This window comes from Oreochromis aureus, linkage group 3, assembly GCF_013358895.1.
Source record: "Oreochromis aureus strain Israel breed Guangdong linkage group 3, ZZ_aureus, whole genome shotgun sequence".
Taxonomy (NCBI): Eukaryota; Metazoa; Chordata; class Actinopteri; order Cichliformes; family Cichlidae; genus Oreochromis; species Oreochromis aureus.
The window spans coordinates 89,517,613-89,544,735 of NC_052944.1; the positions used below are offsets into that span (position 1 = coordinate 89,517,613).

A 27,123-nucleotide genomic window follows, 5' to 3' on the forward strand; every position below is an offset into this window, starting at 1 on the left:
TTCAGAGTATATCGATTGCAGAAGTGCCACCAATAACTTGTTTGTTCAGCTGCGGTTGTAGTTTTTCAGAAAATCTTTTAATTAGAGGTCCATGCACTAATTTTGTGATTCATCTCGAAGTTTTCCTAGTCTGTAGTTCCTTGAATTCATCTCTTTCAGCACTATAGACACTGTTCTGGCTTTTTGTGCAAGCAGTTTATTAGGATCCATATTTCTGTCTGATTGTGACAGTAACCTCTGCTGCTTAAAGAAATGGTAAACAAGAAAGTGAGGAGATGCAAAGCAAAAACAAACAACAAAAAAACTCCCCTAAACAAAACGTTGTACTGTTTATTTCCTGTTTTTGCTCAGACTGTTTGATAACCGTTTGATAACCACAAAAATGTAACCATAAGAGTCTCAGACCTTACCGGATTTAAATTTGGACGGTCACTTTCAACAATGTGCATTTTTAATGCAGGCTGGACGTCATCTTGACAGACACTTTAATTGAATTAGATTTTTCTCTGCTTATCAAAGTTGCTGTGATGGATTATTTCAGAAGGGATTTATTGTTTTCTTAATGGATTATTTTAGTTAGAACACTGACATAAACAGATCTTCAGTGTGATGTGCCCGTCTCCTCTCCAACCTCTTACCTCTTAAAGATAAGAACAGAGTCAGCATTAGATCAGAATAGATTAATTAGACAATTATAATTGATGTGATTTGATTATTATTTGATTTTTATTATCATTTCATTCTTCTTTTGCTTTTGTCCTGCTACATTGCTTTAAAAAATTGCTGCAATTAAAATTTCATTTGTGAAAATGAAAATCTGAACATTAATTTGTCACAATCCAGAGGGGATATTTCGAAGGTTTTCCCTGTGGAAAAGCAAAAGTACAAGTTTGAGAAGATGTAGATCTATCAAGGAATCCTACTTTCCAGATTACTTCCACAGAGCACTGAAGAGGAAAACATTTTCTTCCATATCACCACCAATTTATCTCTTTCAAAAGAGTGGAGATTAAATAGTGGATTAAATAAATAAGTAGAATTCATGTGATTTTATCATCCTTTTCTAAAATCGTTTTTGCTTTTGCTTTGCTCTAAATTGTTTTAATACAATTTTCTAGAAAAAAAGTCAAAATAATAAACACTCATTTTTTAACTTTTTATGAAACAACATATATACACTGTATACTACAGAAATGTATAGTAGGCTAAACCCCAAAACACATTTTTTCTGTTTCAATCACAGTGATTTTTTGTAAACTATTAAACAGAATGTTTTTGTTATATTTACAACATCTGTGATTACAATCAAATTTATTTGTTAAACCTACAAAAACAGTGAAATACTTTAATACTCATAACAAAACCATTATGTTAATTTTACATACAAATATTGTAAAAACTGTAGTTTTAGTCAGTTGTTTGTAACAATACATGAATTATATGTAAGTCACTTTACAAGTTTATACAGTAGGCCTCTAACGGACCTACTTTTAACATGATTACATGATGAAATTATGCAAATTCAGGTATAGGGCTAATAAAAATGTTTTCACAGAAAATGTCATTGTGAACCAGAGAGGTTACTTCTCTATTTTTATGCTGTATAAAGATATACAATTATAATGACATTGTCGATTTTTTAATCATTCAGGCTATTTGCAGCCTATTGTAGAGTAACCTATAAGAAATTATTATTATCAATAGCCTAAGTAACACTTCTGTTCAGTCATAATCCTTGTATTCTTTATTTTTCTTTTAATTGTAATGTGATACTGAGACTAGACTACTGTTTTTGGGTTAGTTTAGCAATGTATCATATCACAGGCTAAACAACCTAACAGTGCCTCCCATAGGATGTCTATGGTGCCTCCTCTCCACAGAGCTGTAGGCTACTGTAGCCTGCACTGAGTGCGCCTAATTTTGAATGTGCATCTGTAGCTCGTCTCTGATTGGATAATGACGTGAGGGCGGGAGGAGCGGGAGAAGAGCTGCTAGTTCACGGCTACAGCGAATGAACCAGAAGCACGCACCATCTGCAGAGTGGGGAGAGAACATGGGAGCAGAAAACGCTGAGCTTTTACCAATGACCTTTTTAGGACAAATCACAAGTATACGAATTGAATTGTTTTTTTTAAGGATCTGTGTTTGTTCATCTGAAAGTTTGCAAGGTAAGTTTAACATCTAGGCTACTTTTTTTCTAGACCAAAACATCACTAGCACCAGTTGATATTTAGACTAATACTTGATAACTTAGCGCTAGCATGCTAGTTCAGCTGAAAAGCACGGGCAAACTTTTTAAATACTAAAAATGGTCACCTGCATCTTTTGTAAAAAGATATTGGTCACATTAAGAGGCTGTGTACAGTGGTCCCTCGTTTATTGTGGGAGTTACGTTCTAAAAATAACCCGCCATAGCTGAAATCTGAAGTAGCCAGCTTTATTTTTTACAATTATTATAGATGTTTTAAGGTTGCAAAACCCCTCACTACACACTTTATACACTTTTCTCAGACAAGCATGAACATTTTCACACTTTTCTCTCTTGTTTAAACTCTCTCAAATTTCAAACCTTAGTGGAAAAATAAGTCCAGTATTATAGAATGGTTGTATGCATGTGTTTACAAAAAAGTAGGGGAAATGTGTAGGAAGCATAAAGCATGTTCCCCGGATGGTATTGATGTACAATCTTACCCTCAGCCCCCAAATGATAGTAAAGATTATTAAGAAAACACACATAAAACCATGTCATTTGCTAGTTCAGCCAGTGATACGCCAGAGAATGATAGTCAGTCTTATCTCAGAAACATGTGTCTCTTTTACCTTAAACTGCAAGGAGAGCTGCTAATTCTTGCCTCTAATATACAGATTACTTGGATTTGAAGGAGATAAGGTCTTCTTGACTACATGACCACAGTTGGTGTCAGCAAAATCAAGACGTTCCCTTCCTATGCTGAATCGTAGGGTAAGCAAATCACTCACTCACTCACTCACCCCCTCCCTCCTGGCTCACAGCTTCTTCTTCTTCTTGGTTGACAACCAATGTTAAGGCGCATTACCGCCCACTGGCTCACAGCTCAGTGGACATTTAGATGAGAAAATATATATTTTACACATTTGAGGAAAATACTAATAAAATAAAACTAGATAAAATAAATGTTCCCTTTAGAAATGTTTTTTTGCTCTTTAAAAATAGTTGGTTTTCTTTTTCAATCACTCATCTTAGCAGTAGGATATAGTAGTAGTAGAAGTAGGATATACATGAAAACAGAGTGAAAATGTACATTTTCTGCACTCTCTGGTCAACTGACTCAGTGACTCAAAAAACCTGATTCACTTTGGTGAGTGACTTATTCAAACTCGATTCAGTAAAAAGAACCAAGTTTACCATCACTACTGGCAGTGATTACTGCAGCCAGCCTCCCTCAATCGGCCACACCAAGAGGGGGCGCTGTTTCCCAATTACACTGAGATTTGTGGCAAGTGGAATAATACCACATGAACACTGTTACATCCGGAACAAATATCTCTGTAGCTCAGCATGTTAGTCCCAGTAATTCAATCCAATCATATCACTGTAACGATGTGTTTGAACCTTATTAAACGGAGTGTTTAATGAGCACAATTGCAATGTGTGTATAAAAATAAAATAAAAAAGTTTTACCTAATTATTTTATTCCTAACACTCTCAAAATCTGGAACAACATGAAGGACATGGTCTCCTACACTCCTCTCATTCTGGACCCAAACACTGCTCATCCAAAACTCATCCTGTGTGAGAGGAGGTGGTGAGCAGCTTCCTGATAATCCCTGCTCTGTCCTGGGCTCTGAGGGCTTTAACTCAGGGACTCATAGCTGGGATGTCAAGGTTGGAGAGAGTACAGGGTGGGTACTGGGTGTGTTAGCAGAGACTGTGCAGATGAAGGGATACATACAGTCTGGATTATGGAGTGTATGGTTTGATGAAGGTAAATATTTACCATGGTCACCATCAGCTGTCACTGCTCTAACATTAGAGAAGAACAGAGGAAAGCGGTCGTTTTCTGATCATGATACTAACACGCACGTGCACACCATCCCACACACTTTCACTCACAGTATATTTTCATTCATTGGCATTGTGAGTAAACTGGACGTGTTTCTGTTGAAGAAGCTCAGGATTGTTAGTTGTGTGAATGTTGATTAAGTATTCACAGTATTGTTATCCAAATCTCTAATATTATTCTAGTTTATTCTGTATACTTTTTCTCCATTAACACCATTCAACTCAAACCATCCAACCACCATTTGATTCGTCTTCAAATATTTCGGTGAATATTCACTGAGATATTTGATTTGCTGATCAATAAATCAATATTTAATATTCAATTAGATTCTTCTTCTTTTGGACTTGTGTGCTTGTCTCTTTCTAACTTTTTAATATTCACTATATTCAATTCAATTCATTTCAATTTTATTTATATAGCACCAAATCACAACAACAGTCACCTCAAGTATTGTAAGGTAGACCCTACAATAATACATACAGAGAAAAAACAACAACAATCATATTCACTATGTTACTCTGTTTGTGTCGGGGGACCCGATCCTTGGGGTGACCAATTTTTGGCGCAGCGTGTTTTGGGGTTTGAAATCCACATAGATACAGTGTTTAGAGAAAATGCGTCTCAACTGTTCTGATACTCGTGGCACATACGGGATAACTACAGGGTTTCACTTAGGCAGCGGTTGTCATTCTCTCTTGGATCGGCTGGAGCTTTCTTTAGGTGTCTTTGCATCTTTTACAAATGTCCAGCAGGGATAACCACATTTACTCAGGGCCTTCTTAATATGATGTTCTTCGGCATTCCTGGCAGCTCTGTCTGCGGGGATGGCGTTAATGCTGTGTTGTAGCTTGATGGATCCATGCCAGCACTTGCTGTTTCCAATAAACCGGAGCTTGCCCCATGATCGGAAGGTTGGGGGTTCAAAGTCACTGAACGTCTACTCTGCTTCACTGATTGAATGGGTAAAATGCAGAAGACTAAGAAATTTCCTACAGGATAAATAAAGTACATTATTATTATGATGAAAACATGAATGAGGAGGATTATGTTGAGCCTGATTTAATGGAAAGTGACAGCTGTGAGAAAATGCACTGTGTAAACTACGAAATAAAAAGAACAGGATATTGGCGTGTTATCCTGTGTTGGTGAACAACCACATAATTTTCAGAACACCTAAACAGGAGGCCACGGCCCTTGTGCAGTTTCTTACAGGCCAAAACACACTAGATTAAAAAAGGCAGATCAAATTATCCCCCAGTAGCTATTTCAACTCAAAACTCTTCTGCATCAATGATCGTTTTGCCAAAGACACAAACAATTTTTTCTTTGCACAATTTGTGACCCAAATACATTTGCTTACTTTCAGCATGACAGTACACTCAAGGAAGGCAAGTCCCGGGGAATTCTCAGGACATTTTCAGCTGCAAAAATGCAGTGGCCTGAAGTGATCGAAGCAACAACAAGGCAGCAAGGGAAACAAGTCAAATTTGAAGGACTCGACGGGTCGAGAAAGTGCAACAATGCACATGTTTAACAAGAGAACTGAATCAGAGATTTACTCTTATCTCCTGCACAGCCAAGTTAATGACCACTTTTACAGTGTACAGTATGCTGTGGGTAGAAGGTGCTCCTGTGTCTGAGGAGAATGCGTCTAGACGCTTTTTTCTTCCAAGCTCAGAATACAGACACACAGGTGAGCTGCTTCCTGGAAGGAGGCGGGACTACACCTGAAGACTGTGAGAGGGCCGGTTTCAGAATATGTCGTCTGACTGCTCAGGCTGAGTCTAACTCAGACCAAAGTTCACAAGTTGAAGTGTAAAGATACGAAATCTCGTTTTAGCTGCCAGTGTGAGCACATTGCTGACAAATCAGCTCTGACACACTGTTTGCTTTATTTGCAATATGAACATTTCTACTGCAAAGCTTAAATGTTCAACATGTTTCTCTGTTTCTAGTCTACAGATCCGGTCACACTTTCTACCTTCACCTGTGCAGTAAAGACTGAGAGCAGAGCTGAAACCAACCATTCAATCAACAAGCAGCATCAACAACTGACCTTCATTCAGACTCTGTTATTGAGGATGATTTTCTACCACGACAAAAGTTTTTCCATTTAAATGGAGGCTTGGGGTGGCAAGCAGCAGACTGGAAACGAGCCGGCTGAAGCTCAGAGGTTTCTCCACCTTAAAGAGAAGCAGATGTTCCTGTGAGATGCAGGACAAGAACGTCTAAACGCCCTCACCATGGTGTCATGGAGAGGAGCCACCTCCTTCCTTACTCCTTACACCTCTTTACTTTAGTCCTTCAGTGTCTTCTCCTTCCTTCCTATTATCTCCATCAAGCTTCTATCTCTTTATCCCTCTTTCTCACCTCCTCTTTTTTCCTTTGTTGTCTCCTTCCTTTACTTATTTCCTTGTGTCCTTGCTTTATCTTCCACTCACCTCCTCCTTCAATTCTGCTTCCTTTCATCAGTACCTTGTCTCCTCCTCCTTACGCTTTTCTCTTTCCTCTGAGTCTTCCTCAATGAGATGAGCCCATTTTAAAATTTTATAGTGAAATTTTAAATTTTTGGTTTAATTTTTGGTTCTCACAGCCACTTTATTGAACATGGAGTTTCCTCTCAGTGCATCGTGTTTTTATTGGACTTGAAACTCATTCTGGATATTTGGCCTCATGATTGTCGTCTTGCTCTCTACATAATTTGTACTGTTTGAAGCTCGAGCAGCTCATCAAATTGAAGTGTTTTTAATTTGATGAAGGGCGAGTCAGACGCTTGATTGAAGCTGGTGTTAGTGATGATTCTTATTGCTCTCTGTTGGGATATATGTATTGGTTGGAAACACTCTTCATTAAGGATGCAACCTGTCACTGCAGTTCTTCACTTTGACCACCTGAGGGCAGTAAGTTGTCATCAGTCAGTATCTCTCTGCTGATGTCAGTGTTTCAGTTTAATATTGTCTGTGTTCACATATAAAGCATCATTATCCAGTGTTGGGTGTAACGCGTTACTTAGTAACGTACTTAGTACTGTAATTAAATTACTTTTCCACTGAAAAAGTAGAGTAACTGTTTATTTTTAGGTATTTTAATTTACAGTTAATTACATTGTACGTTATATTGTAAAATAATTAAACTCGCTGAATATCATTATTTAACTTCAATAATTTATCTTCTAAACATAGAAGTAAACTCTGCCGCTTTAACATCGCTGTAGTGCAGGTGCACGCCATTTCGTGCCAGTTTGCTGCATAGTCGTATTCTACAGCGGAAGATGTCGGACTCGGCTGAAGCTTGTGGTTGTTTTATGACATGGACATATTCCCGTCTCTTCACTTTTCTGAAACAAGCAGACAAGAACATTACAGTAATGTGTAAGCTATGTGCTGGGGAGAAAAAACTATCGGCTGCTGTTAATAGCACGAGTAATCTACTGAAGCACCTGACACAGAGCATAGACGATGTTGGGAAGGAAGTATTATGTTTTGTCATTTTTATTATTTCCATTTATTATTTTGTTATTATTGGGATTACTGTCATTACTGTTGCATCATAATCATATAGCAAACATATGTATACAAGAAGTATTGATACAAGAGGTATTGATATTGCATTCAAATGTTTAAACATATTGGCACCCAATTAAGTTTTTATTACAGGTCCAGTTATAACCACTTCAAACTGTTGAGTTGAATCTATAATTTTAAATGCTTTTCTAATGCTTCGATAATCTTAAATGCTTCTGTGTAGACTGCAGGGACGAGAAATACAGTCTGTGCCAAAATGAGACAGGAAACACTTCTGCAAGGCATGCTTTGCAGGAAGTGAAACCAGAAACCAGAGTCTGAGTGAAAGCTAGTCTGAGGAGCAGTTTCGATGATGCTATTATTTTTATATCTTTTGATTAAGCTTTCAGTAGAGGTTCTTGATTAAAACATTTATTCAGTAGAGTACACATACATAGTTTTGGTTCGGTTATTACATACACGAGAGCGGCTTCTGTCTCTCTGTCTGGGGGAGGTCAGGAGATATTCGGCAGGTGAAATGGGGTGCGATTGTGGTTAGCACATAGACATACACGTAACCACACACATTTAGTTAGAGGGATCACTGATAGGGGAAAGTTCAAATTGTTTTGCTTGGGGTTGCTTTTAGACTATATTAGGAGGAGCAAACATATTGGCAGATCTGAGAAGAAAAACCTGTGTTATGAAAATGATTTTAATCTTTTATACATGATTGCATTTGAGCTTATTAAAGAGCTGTGGCTCCTGGTCAAGTGAGGGTCAGAAACTCTTGGCAGGCGTTAATGATCAGCCAATACACGGTGAGGAGGACAGGAGCTCTGAAAGGAATTGCAACACACCTGCTTACATGACATATGCCTGGAGTTATTTTTATCTTTTGTTACTTATATCCTTTAGAGCTAAGATTTAAGTTTTATCATTTATCACTTATATCTTTTGAAGTAAGTTTTAAGTTTCATTTATGTTCAGTTTAAGTAAGTTTCCTTCATGGTTTGAGTAGCATCATTTGAGTGTGACATTTAGTCTAGAAGTCACACATAGTTCAGCTGTGTATGAGCGCAGGCCTTATGTCTGGCTAGGACGAGAGGTGTGAGGTGAGCTGGGGTGCAGGAGAGGTCATGACACATACCTAGCATGCACAGCAGGCACCCACACACTCACGCACACACGTACACACCATAGTAGATTTACTTGAGTAGGTGAAAAGTTAAGATATATTTTCGCTGTAAGTGCAAATTGTGCCGGCATATTGTCAGATGCTTACAGGAAGTGCACCAGATGTCCCAGAGATAAGCGACAGCGAAGACGAGCTGAGGGGAAGCACCGACCCGAAGACAATGTTCTTTTAAAAATTATGTTAAAAGTCATTGTGGTTTTGAGTTGGCGTATGCTGTATTGTGTCTGAGAGGGGGGGGAGCAGTATCACCCCCAACCCTATAAAACCTTTGTCTTGACTATTGTAAGGTAGTTCGATGCTGAAATCTGCACAGCGTTCGGACTCACACATGTGTTCATTAAAATGCTGTCTAATTGCACCCGGCTGGATCTGTGGTTATTTTTAGATTCCCCCTCAAGATCTGAACCTTAACATTTGGGGGCTCGTCCGGTGAGAGAGGGGAATTTTGGTGTAGATGGAGAGATCCAGGGTCCGTGGTGATTAGACGGGCAGATACGAGTCAGTGGTCTGAAGTGAGAGACAAGCCGGCTTAAACAAAGGTAAGGCACATACCTGTTGAATTTTCCAAAATGTGCTAGATTGGATATGACAAAAAATTGAAGTCTACTCACTGAAAATTACTGGTGAATGTCTGTTTTGATTTTGGTGAAAATCTTATTAGAATTGAAATTGAAGTAATGATAATGAAGTATAAGTGACAGTACTGAGTAATGAGAATAAAGGAATGAAAAGAGAAAGCAGTTGGACTGCTGAGTGAATATAGCATGATAGGTAATTGGCATGTGTGTGAATATGCAGTTTTGATTGACTATAAAGCTGGGCTTGAACATTAATAAGATTACTCGTAATTTTATGTAGTGTTTTCAGAAGTTTTACTAAATTCTCTTAGGACGAGGAGTCTGGGACCCTTAAGAAGCGCATTTTCTCAGAGGTAATGCTCCCTCCTGGGCAAAGACGTTTGCCTTTGACCTACCGTTGAGTAGGGTTAGTACGGTACGACAAACCGGGAAGAACTTGGGAACCTTCAAAATTGCTAGGAGTTAGAGTCTCCTAATCTGCGCTTTTTGGTCAGTAGAAACCCGGTTTCGGGCGTGTAACTTTAACTTAAAACTTCGGGGAAGCCGGGGATGTGAAATGCCCAAAAAATAGAGCTTCAGGCAGAGTCTGGGTTGGTTCACGCTTTTAAATTCTGTTAGGGCACTAGCAATCGGGCCACCGTCGGGGACGGGATAATGGCTAAATTGGTCGCAAAAAAGTCTGGGACTTTATCGGTTGGACCGTTATTGGTAAATTTGTCAAAATTATATAGGTTTTAAAGGCCTAAAATCTGTGCAGTTGTAATTAATATGAGATCTATGTGGGAGATCCGTCTCTGTGTCAGCAGTGCACAGCCGGATGTGCACTGATGGTGTGTTCATGTAAACGAGCAGCGGTGACGCGCAGAGAGGGTGGTTTCAGTTTCGAGAGTATTGAGCTTTATAACTATTGTTTGCCAATATTGCTAAATGCCTGTAATTAAGAGGCTGGTTTTGCGTATTACGAGAGTATAAATAGAGTTTGAATTCATTACTGTGGATGTATAGTCATTGACTGAGTTTTGACATATATATATAGATTGAGTGTATTGTACAGTACCTAAGACCACGATATATTTTTCGGTAGTAACCTCTTTTGAGTAATAAATGGTGGTGTGTTTTATTTTTAGTTATGTGTGTGTGGTGAGAAGCTGTGAGGATGATGAGAGGTTTCAGTTTTTCTTTTCTTTTTGACTTGCTCTTTCTGATCATGGAAGGCATGTCCAAAATACTCATATGAAAGCGTATTTGGTGTGATTTTAACTGTGTGAATGCTGTCAGTATTCAATTTGAGTGACTCTGCGTGATTTGTTAGTGAAAAAGATGAGGTTTGAGAGAAAAGGTAGGGTGTGTGAGACGATTTATGGCGTCTGAAAGAGGTTAGAACATTTAAAAGTGTGTGAGTGAAATGAAGGTGTATTGTTTTTAGATCAAGATTTAGTAGAATTACTGATTGTTTGTAGACTGTGAAATTCAAACGGGGACAGAGTCTGCCTGTTGCCTGCAGAAACAGGAAGTATGTGTGTGTCTGGGACAGGAACTTTGCATGCCCATAAAAGGGGAAACTCACTGTGACGCACCCAGAGAAGAGAGACAGACGAGTTAACTCTAGGCAGACGAAGCAAATCGAGGGTTTAAGAAAAAGAAATGAAAAGGATATTAATTCTATGCTTGAGTGTGCCAATACAGGTGGACTTCTCTCAACATTGGAACTTTGAGTACAGCGGCAGAACAATAGATTAACAGAATTGGGAGAAAATAAGCCAGTCTTTGGCTCGAAATTGTGCGGCTTGATCTCTCATTTTGTCCCTGAAACTGAGAAGAAACGCAAAGGACAGTCAATTTCCTGATGAAGACCGACAGAACATCGTGGACTTGAAGAATTAACTGAAGCTAAAAGACAGTGCAAGCGAAAGCAGTAACACTGACGACGACTGATGAGTCCAGCAGTATGAAAGAAAGCACGTGATGCAACATGCATGCTGGTGAAGAACAGTGTGATGTGTCTGCTTGAAGGCACTGACTCTCATAGTTGCCATGCTTGGAGCAATCTTGGAAGAGAAGACTGAAAGGATGAATGGAGAAGAAAACAGAACAAATGAAAATAAGACTGAAGGCACTGAATGTGATATTTTGCCATGCTGGGACTTAACCTAAAAGAAAAGACTGTAAAGAAACAGAGAAGAAGACAACATCTGAGTTGAGCCTGTGTTTCTTGGAGCTTTGAAGCCCGAACAGGACACTGTGAATGAAAGAGGACCAGTGAGAGATGAAGCTGGACGAGTTTGACTGCGAGAATACAGGATATGATTGGATTGAAATTGAAGCCTGAACTCATGATTGTTTAGGGATGTCCACCACAGCATAACAAAGAGGTAAACACGAATAGAAAACACACATGCACAAATTGTGACATGTGAAATTATTTTGAAATGAATCAGAAGGGAGATAGTTTGAATCTAAAGCTCAGTGAAAAGATGCATAAGTTAAATATGAATATATAGGATGCAACGAAGAAAGCAGCTTACACTCAATCAACATGAAATGCAATGAGGAAAACGCTTACATTCATATTCATGACATAAACATGACATAATTGGTATTTGTGGCAGGAAAGAGAGAAAAGTGGGTCGTTTAAGCACTCGTGATAATAATGAAAATGTCTTAGTTTTGTTATTTTTAGGAGCAAAGCAGACCTGGACCAGTTCTCCAGTTGCCGCAGTCGGAAGGAAATTGTAGGTTAACACCAATGGATATGTTAAGGCAAGTTTCTGGTTGAATTGTTCACAGGATGATGTGTCCATGAACCTGAAAAGCAAGCCCTAACTCCTGGCTGAAGACCAGGAGGGATTTTATTCAAGGTGGGAAATTAAAATTTGGGCTAGTAATTCGGGGAAAGAGAAAACTGACTGCTTAATTGGAGAATTGGGAAGGAGTTTGAAAGACAGCGAAGCCATAGATGCAAAAATAACACACACAAACAGAAAATGCATTAACTTTACAAAGACAACCTCATGAAGTTTGATGCATAGAGATATTGAATAAACCTGGCTAAGAACACAAGCATATGCAATGAAGATCAGCTTGCTAATTGTATGAGTGAGAGAATGGTGTGAATGTTTAATAAAATAGACTTAAAGCTTGTAAATGAAAATAATTGAATAAGGTGATAAGGTTTAAGTATGTATTTCTCTTGTCAAGTTGACTTGTTGTGATGACTCAGTATGCAAATTAGCTGGAGTGACTGGTGACGCAGACATTTCCTGTGTGTGTGTCTGTGTCTGAGGCTTTCAGTTGAAGAAATGGAGCGGTGACTGTGGAGGATCATAGGCGAAATATATAATGGTAAAGTAACAGGAGATTTGATTACGGTGGTCAGGTCTGTCCAGAGGTGCAGATTTGGAAAGGAAATTTATAATTTAGGGATGATACGTTGTTGAAATCAGTTTATATTTTATGCTGAATGAAAACATGGCAGAGTGAGGAAGGGAGACATTGTGCAAACGGTCTTTGATCTTTTGACGAGGTTTTCGGTGTGTTGAACGGGTGAAATTTAAGACTGTTTCAGATTTTTGAGGCTGTTGTTTTTATTTCGAGAGAGGGAGTTTGATTAGACATGGATATGTCTGAGAGGGGCCCAAAATTTTTGTAGTAGTGCACTCAGAAAAAACCTGTCAGGTGATTTTGTTTTGTACTTTGATGAGCTAATAATCAGCTGTCTTTTTCATTTTTGTTCTAAGCAGGCCTGGAAGAGAGTGAACTGACGGCGCTGACAAAATTACCAAGTACGAAAATCAGGCGGGCTTTATCGATTATAATTGGTTGAGGGGAGACCTGATTGGCAGCGAGTCTCTGTTTAATTTTAGGATTGCAGCGATTCAATCCAGTCAAAAGTATAGAGGACTATTTTCCTAAAAAGGAAAACGTAATAAAACAAATGATTGAGCTCATTTTGCTGATGTGGAGCATTTCATTATTTGCGCAGAAGGCTGCAGAATCAGCAAAAATATCATGTGTGAATGCATGTGAGTGAATGTGAGTGGTTGGACCAAGGGGGGAAATAAATAAAATGTTGACAAACAGGAGGAGTGGAAGACTTAATTCTGGGGATGTTGATGTTTACTTTGAGAAAATTATTTACTGGGGTTGGATTATGTTATTACATTATAGAATGCTAAATGCTAAAAGGGAAACATTGTTGGATGAAACTCAAGTTACCATTAACTGAGGTAACACATGACTGATAACTGATCTGTTTAAGTTTATTTTTGTCATGACACAGACTGGATCATAAAGGGGGAGTTGAGTATGAAATGTAAAGTACAGGTTTTGTTTCCAGGAAATTCCAAGGATCCAGACTTTGAAGGGAGCAGGAGTTCGAGAAGATTTGACATAATAATTAAATTGATTTTGTTCCTTGAAGACAGGTTTTCAGGGCTGGAGCAAAATACCGAAGAGGAGGATGGCTGAGCTGTTTGGAGAAATGATATGACTAACCTTTTTTCCCTTTTAATTTGTTAAGCTTGGGTGAAGCATTTTGAGTTTTTTGCCACATGGGATGTGTCAAAAAAGAGAGGGATTTAAGGTTTAATTTGAAATGGGTTTTAGTATGATTTTATAACTATTGGGGTTGTTTGAGAATTTAGATATAGTAAAACTGGGGCAGAGATTGTTAGTTTTAAATAAAGTTATTTTTAAAACTGACAGGGGATTTCTTTAAATCACCCTGCCGTTCTTCAGCTGAGACGTCTGAGTTAGAAAACACACAAACACTGCAGAAGTTTTTCACTCGCGAGGGGCAGTGATGTAACGCACAAACTGCGCCCCACGACTGCCTGCGACCTTTATTTATACAAGATTGTTTTGTATGTATGTGTATGTGTATGTGTATGTGTGTGTGCGTGTGTGTGTACAAAGATAACATCACTCAAAGCAGCGGGTTTTTCCCTTTTCTACATCTAAATGTTCAGAACGACAGGATGCAGTTAGTATCTGCATAAGTTCAGCACACAAGTTACTAGGTAAAAAGTCATTTAAACATGTGCTTAATAATAAGATAAAAAGATACATTTCATATAGCTGATCATATTATACAATATTCTCTTAACATTCCCTCCTGTTGATCACGAAATGAAATGTACAATTCATCAGCGAGTAACTACTTGTTTTTCACATTTTCAGTTACTACATCATCAGTTACACTTCATCTTCATGAAACAAATAGGAAAAAAGTCTTCATGATCTTCATTGATTTCAATACATCTGCATATGCTGTAAATGACAAACATGTCGTCTGTGAAATTACAGCTTTTAAACAAGGAATAACTCAAACAAAAAGAAAAAGAAAACCAATCATTAATGCTCGACATGTGTGAGTAGATGTAACAGTCTTTCTCTGTGGTCTTAAACACATCTCTGTATCAGGCATTTTTCATCCAAGGATGGATGTGATCTTGTGTCATGTCCATTAGGTGTAAGTTGTCGTACATCCATCTTCTCTGTCTGCCTCGTCCTGTAAGGGTGACCTTTTATAGTCAAGGTAACCAGGGGGGTTCCCCTTCACATTGTCGCACATAGGTCCATCACACCTACACCTGGCTGCCCTAAAGTTGATCGGATGGAGATTAGAGTGCGGGCTCACCCTACGGGGACCCAATCGCACTGCCCCCCCTCACCCCCGAAGCAACCAAGCGTAAGTGAGGCTTCCCTAATGTGCTTCCTCCTTGGTGTCGGGGCTTCTCGGGACCTCAACCTTTTTGCAGTGGCTCTGATGTATCCAGGAGGGTCTCTCTGCAATTTTACAAGCTGTGGGTGTTGTCAATAACACTTGATATGGACCCTCCCAGCGAGGCATACTCCAATTTTTCCTCTGGAGCACCCGTAACAGGATCCAATCGCCTGGTTTCAACCTGCAAGAGACTGGAGAAGATTCATACGGCAGTTTACTGTTCAAAACAATATCCTTATTTTCTAGTAGTTTTGCCATCCATTCTGCCAGGGTTGTTTCTCTGATGGATTTTTCTAAAGGTTCGCTTGTCACTGGCAGTGGAAAAGGTCTCCCATGAACAACCTCAAAAGGTGTCAGTTTTTGAGAGCCTTGTGTTAATCTCATCCACATTTTTACTAGGCCTATGCATTCAGGCCATGGTCTTCCTGTTTCTGCCATGCATTTTCTGAGTCTCTGTTTTATTGTGCCATTAGTTCTCTCTACTAACCCTGCACTTTGTGGATGATAAGCACAGTGGTTTTTTATGCTGAATCCTAGTGCTTCAGAAACTTTGCTGATCACATCATTGACAAAATGTGTCCCATTATCTGATCTTATCAGAGTAGGGATGCCATATGTTGGGATGAAATGATTGCATAGACATTTTGCAACTGAGATTGCATCTGCTTTTTTCACTGGATAAATCTCTGGCCATTTCGAGAATACGTCTATAATAACTATAGCGTATTTTGAGCCTTGACTTTCACTTAGTTCAATAAAATCCATGTGTATGGTGTGAAATGGATGAGGTGGTGTGGGAAAATGTCCTCTTTTTGTCCTCAGATTGCCTTGGCAATTGTGTTTCTGACAGATCATGCATGTCCTCACAAATTCCTTTGCTGAAGTTTCAAAATTCAGAGTATAGAAGTGTGTGCGTACAACTTGGACCATTCCCCCCGTCGAAACATGGGTCACCCCATGGGTCACCAATGCTGCTGTTCTGTGTAGGGACTTGGGGAGTATTGGTTTACCTTCACAAGTCATTAAATCATTTTGCAATTGTGCTCCACACTTTAACCATTTCTTTTGTTCTGCAGTTGATGCGGCTTTTTGTTCATCTTTAAGTACATCAAGTGGTATTTGCATAAAGGATGCAGACATTAATGTGTTGTTAGGGTTCAATTGACCACACTTCTCAATGCTGATGTGTGATTGTGACAACAAGATTCCAACATACGACAGTTGTCTTGCGTGTGTGAGGTAGGACAAATTGGCTTGGAGTAGTATTGAAGTCACTGCATGGGGTACTTTGATAATCAAAGTATGCCCTAAAACAATGTCAGCTGACTTTTTTACTGCTTCTGCTGCTGCTGCACAGGCTTGCACACACGTAGGCAGGCCTGAAGCAACAGAGTCCAATTTACAGGAGTAAAATGCAAGCGGACGTTGTTTCTCTCCAAATGCCTGTGTTAACACGGCTTTCATGTAACCTGCACCTCCATCTACATGTAAGTAGAAAGGCTTTTCATAGTCAGGCAAGGCCAAAACTGTATTAGTCTGCAATGCCAGTTTCAAGTTACTGAATGCTTCTTCTGCTGCTGGAGTCCATTGTATTTTGTCTTTCAGTCCTAAATTCCTGCCATAGATCATACTTTGCAGGGGTTCGACTAGTGAAGCAAACTCCGGTATCCAACTTCTGGAAAAATTGCAAAGTCCTAGAAAACTCATCATTTGCTGTTTTGTGAGAGGTTTTGGAGCGTTCTGTACTGCTAGTTTCCTGCTGTCTAACAGTTTCTTCCCCTCTCCTGTGAGTGTGTGCCCTAAGTATGTAACTTTGGGACTCCACAATTGGAGTTTGTGTTGTGACACCTTGTGTCCATGCTCAGCTAAATGATGTAGTACTGCCATTGTGTTAGCTTTACAGTCATTCTGTGTGTTGCCTGTAATCAGAATGTCGTCCACATACAAGAGAAACTGCCCTGGTGCGGGCAATGTACAGAGTGACATAGATTTCTTTAACGCCTCTGCATACAAAGTTGGGCTGTTTTGAAAACCCTGAGGGAGTCTCGTGTACGTGTATTTCTGGCCATTAAATGTGAATCCAAAAAGGTTTTGTGACTCTGGATGTAATGGCACAGAAAAGAATGCATTTGACAGGTCTATGACTGAAAACCACTGTTCTTTAGGTGTCACTTGATTCAAAATTGTGTGTGGGTTTGCCACTACAGGTGGGATTTGCTCCGTTACTTCGTTTATTGCTCTGAGATCATGCACTAAACGGTATTTTCCCGTGCTTGCTTTTTTTACTGGGAAAATAGGTGTGTTGCAAGTTACTTTATCTGTTTTCACTAGAATGCCTGCTCTCTCCATGTCTGCAATTACCGGTTTGATCCCTGATTTTGCCTCTGTTGTCAGGGCATACTGTGGTTTAACTGGTCTGTACGTAAAGGTTGTTTTTACCACAACAGGGTCTGCACCTTTGATTAGTCCAACATCAGTTGGACCTGTTGACCACAGCTTTTCAGGCAACTGTTTTAATTCTGGGAAGAGCTCTAGTGAGAGTAAGTGTCATTCATTATTGGTGTCAGACATGTGAGTATCTGCACAGTCAGATAGATGAGTTGCTGGCTGTGTCGTAAGCACCCACCCTAGTGTGTACCTCATACATCCTGTTCTACGGCCCTGAAGCCACCCTTCATGTGTTTCTTCAGTTTTTTCATATCTATCTCTTTCAACTTGAGTCAGGACGTGACCTAACTCCCTCCATTCTGTGGTTTCATTTCGTGCTACAGACACATGTGGTTTTGGCATTCTATTCATTTCCTGTACTCTTCCTGTTTGTATCACTGAGCACACAGCATTGCCACTTTTAGTTACATAGAGGTGCTGCAATGTAAGCTTCTGTGGGCCTAATCTGTGAATTTGTGTGTCATATGAAGGATCTGGGCCTGGGCTTTGTTTAAATCTTAGAGTATTGTGATACTCATCAAAAGCAAGTGATCGGGAGTCTGGTGGCAAATACTTTTCAGCCAATCTCTGTAGAGGCTCTAATGGTGGAAGGTCTAGAGTCCAATAGTAGTGGGGCACTCCTTCTCCCTCACTGCTATAATTAATCTGTCCCTCCTCTCCTGCCTCTTCATAGTTTAACATCAATTCTGCGTGCATGCCTTGTGATCCTGGCACTATGCCAATTTTTAGTTTCTCCATGCTGTCTCTCCCTAGGAGGTTGACTGGACAGGATGGATCATATATACATTGATTTTTACAGCTCCTGCCACTTTCTTTATGCACTAGCAGAAGCCCTTCTGTTAGAGATTTTACACTAGTATGACCTGATGCAGACTTAACTGTCAGGGTGTCTTTTGAAAATTTCAGATTTTTAGGTTTTTGATTTAGCACAGTTTTGCATGCACCTGTGTCACATAACATAGTCATGGGTTGGCCATTTACATGAATTTTTAGTATGGGTTTGTCTTCTAACAGTGTGACTAGTTCATACACATTAAACACTTCTGTGTCATCCTGTTTTTCCTCACTTCCCTGTTCTCTGTCTAGTCAGTCTTCATTCCTTCCTTCTCTTTTCTTTCCTGATCTACAGTCTCTAGAAAAGTGTCCCTCCTTTCCACATTGCCAACAGGTATTGTCTCTTTCCCTGTCGAAACGTTCTGATCTGTTATTTCCTCTGCCTCTATAACCTCCTCTGCCCCTTCCTCTGTTTCCACTCCTATGTCCTTGCATCTGTCTTCCCGAAAATGCAATAAATCCTGTCTCTGGATCTACTGTGAATGTGCCTACATTCTCATTTTTCTTTTTTATAACACGGACAGCATGCTCTGCATATTGCAGTGCGTCGGGCAGTGATCCTGTGTTCATAGTCACCCAGTGTTTCTCTACATGTGATTTCACTGGTGGTAGGAGGCCATTTAAAAAGGCATTCTTTAGTTGTTGTTGATATGGGGTCTCTGGACCCTCTTCATAATTTAAACCTGAATGTTGTCTAAAAACTGGACGCAGGCGGTCCAGAAAATCAGAAGCTGTTTCGGCTTCTTTTTGTTTCACCTCTCCTATTTTTCCATAGTCAGCCCTTGGGGCCAACCGTACTCTAATTCTCTCATATAAATTTGTTAGGGCATTGATTAGGTCGGTGCTTCCTGGTGCGTATGCTACACCCCCGGCGTTTGAGCCGGTATAATCTCCTCTAACTGTTCCTATCTTTAATCCTAGTAAATCTTGCACGACTTGAAGCATTTCATGACCGTTTAAATACCATTGTCTTCTGATCAGTTCTACAGCATCCCTCCATGGTATAAAACCTTCATTCAGTGGAGGAACGTCTTTCAGGACATTTTGTCTGTCTTTTTGTGACCACGGACGAAAAATATGTATGTTTGGGCGGTCATCTTGCTCTTCTTGTCCTTCTGGCCCTATTATTAGGCCAAATCTGGGATTAGCTACTGCTACCATTGGATAAATACCAGTGGCTGGGGGGTCAACTGCGTCTCCCCAGAGGTCAGTCCCAGTGGGATCACAACCTATTTCTTCTTTTGGGCTATATTTGAGTGAGAGTTTGTTTAGCATTGTCTGTGCTTTTACATAAGGATGATGATGTGTGTGTGACCTAGTTCTTCCTGATATGGGTGAGTGTATAGTAAGTGGTGCTGTAGCTGTGGCTGCAGAAGTGGGAGGTGGCGGTGCATATGGTGGTGGATTAATACGCATATTGCGAGCACTGCACAGTGTCTCGTCTTCTGGTTTTACTAAACTGGCGGTTAAGTTCTGTTTTTCTGACTTTTATCTTTTTCTCTTGTTTTTCTTTTATTCTCCTCTCGTCTAGCTGCTTCTTCTTTCCAGGCCTGGAAATATTGTGATTCTTCTGCGTTTTCCTTTCTTTTTTAAGTTTTTTGTTTCTGCTATTTCTTTCAGAAGAGCTTCTTTCAGCTGTGTTAGTGCTGAGGGGCTGCATTTCCCCTCCCAAGTGGGACATTTTGTTTTTTTAGGATTTCTCCATCTACAAGCACTAATTTGTCCGGCGCCTGGACATTTCTTTTCTAACCACTGCTCGTCAGCAGTGAGTTTTGTGGGCTGATTCCCCATTGTTACAACACAACTGCAGAGCTTTCTCTGGTATGAGACTCAGGAGTGGTTGCCGACACGCCCTTCTACTCCGGGGCTACTTCCGCGGAGCGGTGTCAGTTTTACGGGACGGAACCCAACCTACTTCTTCGTCACCAGTACTTCAGCGTCTTACAGCAAATAAAACAACAATAACATCTGGAGGCAACTCAGCAGCGTATTGTGCTGTAAAATTAGTTTACCTCCAACAGACAGAAAAATGACATACACAAAACACATATATTCACTCTTGTTTCTTTACGCGCGCGGGTCCTTGCGGCGGACCAGGCCAGTTCTAACTTTTATGCACCCGTACAGTGGGTCAGCCTAATGCGCTATTAATCCTTGCGGCGGATAAGACCTATGCACTTCTCTTTTGTGCACCCGTGCAGTGGGTCAGCCTAATGCGCTATTAATCCTTGCGGCGGATAAGACCTATGCGCTTCTCTTTTGTGCACCCGTGCAGTGGGTCAGCCTAATGCGCTATTAATCCTTGCGGCGGATAAGACCTATGCGCTTCTCTTTTCAAACCCTTGCGGCGGGTTAGACCTAAAAAGTGTTTTCTTACCCTCAGTCGTCTTTTGCTGGTTGTTCAGGTCATCTGGCTGGACCCCAACGCCGTGGACCAGGCCCGGCCTGGATACGAATTTACGCCCAGGGCTTTCACCTCTACCTGGAGAGGGCTGTCGACAGACTTCGGTTCTGGCTTTCCCACGACGTCAGGATGCAGCAATCAGACCTTATTGGAGTCACAGAAACTTGTCTGGTGTTTCCATCTCTAGGCTCGAAGGACCAATTTAAATGACAGGGGATTTCTTTAAATCACCCTGCCGTTCTTCAGCTGAGACGTCTGAGTTAGAAAACACACAAACACTGCAGAAGTTTTTCACTCGCGAGGGGCAGTGATGTAACGCACGAACTGCGCCCCACGACTGCCTGCGACCTTTATTTATACAAGATTGTTTTGTATGTATGTGTATGTGTATGTGTGTGTGCGTGTGTGTGTGTGTGTGTGTACAAAGATAACATCACTCAAAGCAGCGGGTTTTTCCCTTTTCTACATCTAAATGTTCAGAACGACAGGATGCGGTTAGTATCTGCATAAGTTCAGCACACAAGTTACTAGGTAAAAAGTCATTTAAACATGTGCTTAATAATAAGATAAAAAGATACATTTCATATAGCTGATCATATTATACAATATTCTCTTAACAAAAACGAACTGAATTAGGTTTAGAAGATAAAATGCGGTGTTCATAAGAAGTTGTACACCAAACTTAAAGGGAAACTGTGGGAATAAAGGATATGCTTGGGGGAAGATTAGTGAAGATTTTAGGAGTGGAAAATGTGTGATTTCTTTTTGATTTTTGATCTTTTTGATGAACCTTGATTTCTTTTGTTATAATGTAGGCTTTAGAAACAGATAGTAAATAGATTTATTTCTAGGGTAGAGGAGAGCTTTTTATGAGGATGATTTCATACACATTGCATTTTGTGCTTATTAAAGAAATGTTGCTCAAGTCAATAACTGAAGGTCAGAAGCTTTGTTCGGCGCGATGTCCGAGCAATTTATTGTGCAAGATGACAGAGCATTGAAGGATTGCGCACGCTTACAGACATAGGGAGTTCTTAACACACATGACAGTATTGATTTGAGGCCAAAGGCCTGAAATTCCTTTAGCTTTTAACTCAGTTTGAGTTGGCCCAATAACAAGTGACAGACAAGAGGAACTGAATAGGAGTTTGCGTGTAACTAAATTGTGTGACATGTAAAATATTGAGATAACACATGCAGCCCCACATGAGTCTTATTATATAAAATGCAGTTACAGAATAACAAATGCTTGTTGAAGTGACCAAGTTTTTGTTTAAAACAGAAGCAAAGGGAGAAAGCTTATATATTTTGGTTAAGTCTGATAAAGTATAAATTAGAGTGAATCATTACATGCAGCAAAATGAAATAAAATGATATATTAAAACAGGTTATAACACAGGAAATGTGAGTTCCAAAATACAGTTAGAGTTCAGCTTTTAGCTATGATGAAATTTATGGAGGAGTAATTGATAATGTGCTTACATTTAGTGATTAAAGTGGTTGTTTTTTCTTTGATCCTTTAGTAGAATAAGCAGTTATAGGATTTTTCTTGATACATTTTCTTGTGATAGGTGACTTTAGATGAGAGGCACCTGCAGCAGCGACAGTTTTGTGCACAGGATGTTGGTGATCAGATAAGGAAGCAACAGGAAGCACATGCAGAGACGTGCAAGCAGTGCTTTAAGAGTTTTACAAAGGCTGAGTAGTGTTACGAATACGAAGACGAAATTAGGTTCATGTTTTGAGTAATATTAGGTTGAATCAGGTTTGGATGAAGAGAACAAGAGAGGGACCCAGGAAAGGGACAGACCACTGGAGATTCACAAGTGTAAGGGGTCTCTCACCGGGTATGATTGGGTTCAGGGGTGAGGGAGGAGTGCTGATTGAGCTCTGCTCGCACTCTTATTCTCTCCAGCCTCTGATCAACTTTAGGCTCACTGATACTTTGGTGTGATTAACCTTAAGCATGAGTGTTCTCAAGTGGGAGCTGGCATTTTATTACTAAGACCACCTAGATGACATGAGGTTGTCTGGTTCGCTAAGTCACAGGATGCCGAGAGAGGGTCAGTGATCCTAATGTCCATGACGTCATGGATGGACATAAGTGAGGGGAAGAGCATAGTAGGGAGAAGGTTTTTATCCATTACAGTTAAGGTGAATCTAGTCTTAGACTAGGATCTACTCCGTGAATTATTAGTTTCGGTCATGCTTTTATTTGTTTTGGTGACCTCTGGATGTTATCCAGAGGTCAAGAGAGGAAGTGTTGGGAAGGAAGTATTATGTTTTGTCATTTTTATTATTTCCATTTATTATTTTGTTATTATTGGGATTACTGTCATTACTGTTGCATCATAATCATATAGCAAACATATGTATACAAGAAGTATTGATACAAGAGGTATTGATATTGCATTCAAATGTTTAAACATATTGGCACCCAATTAAGTTTTTATTACAGGTCCAGTTATAACCACTTCAAACTGTTGAGTTGAATCTATAATTTTAAATGCTTTTCTAATGCTTCGATAATCTTAAATGCTTCTGTGTAGACTGCAGGGACGAGAAATACACTCTGTGCCAAAATGAGACAGGAAACACTTCTGCAAGGCATGCTTTGCAGGAAGTGAAACCAGAAACCAGAGTCTGAGTGAAAGCTAGTCTGAGGAGCAGTTTCGATGATGCTATTATTTTTATATCTTTTGATTAAGCTTTCAGTAGAGGTTCTTGATTAAAACATTTATTCAGTAGAGTACACATACATAGTTTGGTTCGGTTATTATATGCACGAGAGCGGCTTCTGTCTCTCTGTCTGGGGGAGGTCAGGAGATATTCGGCAGGTGAAATGGGGTGCGATTGTGGTTAGCACATAGACATACACGTAACCACACACACTTAGTTAGAGGGATCACTGATAAGGGAAAGTTCAAATTGTTTTGCTTGGGGTTGCTTTTAGACTATATTAGGAGGAGCAAACATATTGGCAGATCTGAGAAGGAAAACCTGTGTTATGAAAATGATTTTAATCTTTTATACATGATTGCATTTGAGCTTATTAAAGAGCTGTGGCTCCTGGTCAAGTGAAGGTCAGAAACTCTTGACAGGCGTTAATGATCAGCCAATACACGGTGAGGAGGACAGGAGCTCTGAAAGGAATTGCAACACACCTGCTTACATGACATACGCCTGGAGTTATTTTTATCTTTTGTTACTTATATCCTTTAGAGCTAAGATTTAAGTTTTATCATTTATCACTTATATCTTTTGAAGTAAGTTTTAAGTTTCATTTATGTTCAGTTTAAGTAAGTTTCCTTCATGGTTTGAGTAGCATCATTTGAGTGTGACATTTAGTCTAGAAGTCACACATAGTTCAGCTGTGTATGAGCGCAGGCCTTATGTCTGGCTAGGACGAGAGGTGTGAGGTGAGCTGGGGTGCAGGAGAGGTCATGACACATACCTAGCATGCACAGCAGGCACCCACACACTCACGCACACACGTACACACCATAGTAGATTTACTTGAGTAGGTGAAAAGTTAAGATATATTTTCGCTGTAAGTGCAAATTGTGCCGGCATATTGTCAGATGCTTACAGGAAGTGCACCAGATGTCCCAGAGATAAGCGACAGCGAAGACGAGCTGAGGGGAAGCACCGACCCGAAGACAATGTTCTTTTTAAAACTATGTTAAAAGTTGTTGACAGAACATTTGTGGTTTTGAGTTGACGTATGCTGTATTGTGTCTGAGAGGGGGGGGAGCAGTATCACCCCCAACCCTATAAAACCTTTGTCTTGACTATTGTAAGGTAGTTCGATGCTGAAATCTGCACAGCGTTCGGACTCACACATGTGTTCATTAAAATGCCGTCTAATTGCACCCGGCTGGATCTGTGGTTATTTTTAGATTCCCCCTCAAGATCTGAACCTTAACAACGAACACTTCTGAGTGATTCTTGTTCATCATCCATGGATAACACCGCGGCGGCAACTGCTAAGCATCAAAACTTGATTTTACTTCAGCAGCACAGAAAGCGTCTGAAGGTGAGCTTAAAAAATGATTGCAGGCTACATAGCTGGACTGGCCATCGGGCATACCGGGCATAGAGTTTCCATCTTTAAAAAAATGTATTTATTATTTAAAGAGTTTAATTTCTATTGTTGGTCCACTCAAGGTTTATATGGATTTTAAGAAGTATTTAGTTAAATACTTATGTAGTAATTAAGTTACTTGTCTGACACAGTAATTAGATAAGTATTTTAAATACAATAAAGTAACTTACCCAACACTGTCATTATCACACCGACTAACAGCAGTGCTAAAATGCTCAGTATTATTGTATGTGGAGAGTTGTAGTTACTGACAGTGACCACTGGAGGGCAGTGATCCTGATAGTTTCTCTTGAACAGTCCAGAAGCCTGTCAGTGAAGCAGGATTAGTTGCTCAGCGATGTCACTTCAGGTATAACGGTGTTTTTTTTTGTTTTTTTGCTGTTATGAAGGTGCTTCGTCACCATGGAAATGTTATATTCACATTTACTAAATACTCCTTATACAAGTTAGACACTCGTTATAGTTATACACACTTATTTTAATACTAGACACATTGAGACATTTTCCACAACAATACAATCAAATGTATTTACAGTTTTTGTTTCTTTTATTGTGAAACATCAGCAGCAGGAAGTTTGTTTTTCTCTGTGAAGACAAACCAAGTGTAAATGTGTGTGTTGGTGAGCTCACACTCAGAAATGCTCACTCTGTTTGTACGTCACTTATTTTCAAATGATAATGCTGTTAAACAGCTTTCATTAAAAATATTAATTCAACTGTAAATTGTAAATTTAGAACTGTTATAGATCCTTTTTACCTTAAATGTATATTTATTTCCTTTACCTTACCCTTGTCTTAAAGTGTATATTTATTTCTTACTCTTCTTTTATTGCTGTTTTTTGCACTAAATCTAGCTCGAGCCTCGTCGTCTCATCTCTCTATATACTGTAATTATACAGCAGAGATGACAATAAAGTTTACTTTGACTTTGAAATGGAGATAAAATGACATCAGTAGGGAATTTTTACCACTCTGTCCATCAAAAAGACGATAAGGAGAAAGTGTGAGGCAACTTCTGGGTTGAGGTGAGTGCAGAATTGAAAAAAAGAAAAGATGAAGTGAAAGCAGCTGAAACATTACAGACTGCTCTCATCAGCTTTACATGTAGGATCACACAGAGATGATCATCTGGGACACAAGTTCAGAAGAGAGGAACTATGAGAAGGAAGGAAACAGGAGAAAGTGATGGGACGCTCCACACTGTTTCATGCTGTGTGGAATTTCTGAAACGCACATGTAACCGTGGTTACAACTGTTACAATAACAAAACAGAAAATAATAAAATACAAAATATAAGAATAAATATGATTAAATAGAAAGTCATCATGAGTCACATTCATGCTGTAAACAATTGAACAAACGTGTGTAAAAACTCTTGTTAAAACTAGACTCCACTAGACACACAACACAGACTGTGATGTGTGTTTTCAGTTCATGCAAATATTTAAACACAGAGTTTGCTCGATGAACTGAACTTGCATTATTGTCACATTGAAGCTAGCGATAATAGGAAAAACTGTGGCCATTTTCTTTTTTCCCCTCACAGTCTTTATTGTGATTTTTGTGTTGTAAATATAAAGTCGGGCACATTTTTTTTTCCTTCACTTTCCAGCCGTTGGACGGGGCTCAGACTTCCCTCTCTCCCCATATGCATGTGTGCTGAAACAGACACTCGCACACACGAAACAGAGGGCGAGCCTGACGCAGCAACTGCACCCACCGGATCAGCAGCACATGCTTTGATTGGCTCATAAAGAGACAGTTTGGTGTTTACCATAATACTGCTTTATCAGCAGGGTTGTGGATCTGATCACACTGACACAGAACTGAACTAAAAGTGTGATTGTTTGGACTGTTGACTAATGTTATATGCTAATGATATTTTCTTGTTTTGAGCCAAATTAGATTTTTCTATAGGAACTCTGTGTTTAAGCATTAATGCAACAAATTGGATTTGAGAACAATTTAGAGCTCATGCAAGCAAAGACAGAACCTCCTCATCGTGATCAGTAGTGGGCATAAATTCAATGAACTCATAGCACGAAGTTGGCTTTATTAGCCCTGCAGGACATTGTGAAGCTGAAGGTTTTAGTTTAAATCTTATTTGTAAATCAAGAACTAAAGCTTAAAGAATAACCTCGGTGTGTCATTTAGAACAAAGCTGGGATAACTAAAATGATCTCTATCTATGGAAGGTTAAGCGTGACTTACTCAACTGTCACTGATTTGGTTTTGTTTCTCTGTTTGTGTTTTATTAAAGATGCCGGCTTTTCATTTAAAGGTTT

At 39.6% G+C, this 27,123-nt stretch overlaps 1 protein-coding gene and 1 long non-coding RNA gene across 3 annotated transcripts in view; both read left to right on the forward strand.

Moving 5' to 3' along the window:
- Positions 1-27,123, forward strand: part of LOC116320990 (nuclear factor 7, brain-like) — a 1,074,516-nt gene that overhangs the window by 303,666 nt on the left and 743,727 nt on the right. The window lies entirely within an intron of this gene.
- On the forward strand, positions 2,003-7,085 carry LOC120438449. The gene is made up of 3 exons (XR_005611918.1): positions 2,003-2,168; positions 2,866-2,962; positions 5,999-7,085. It is a non-coding gene; the product is annotated as an uncharacterized LOC120438449 (long non-coding RNA).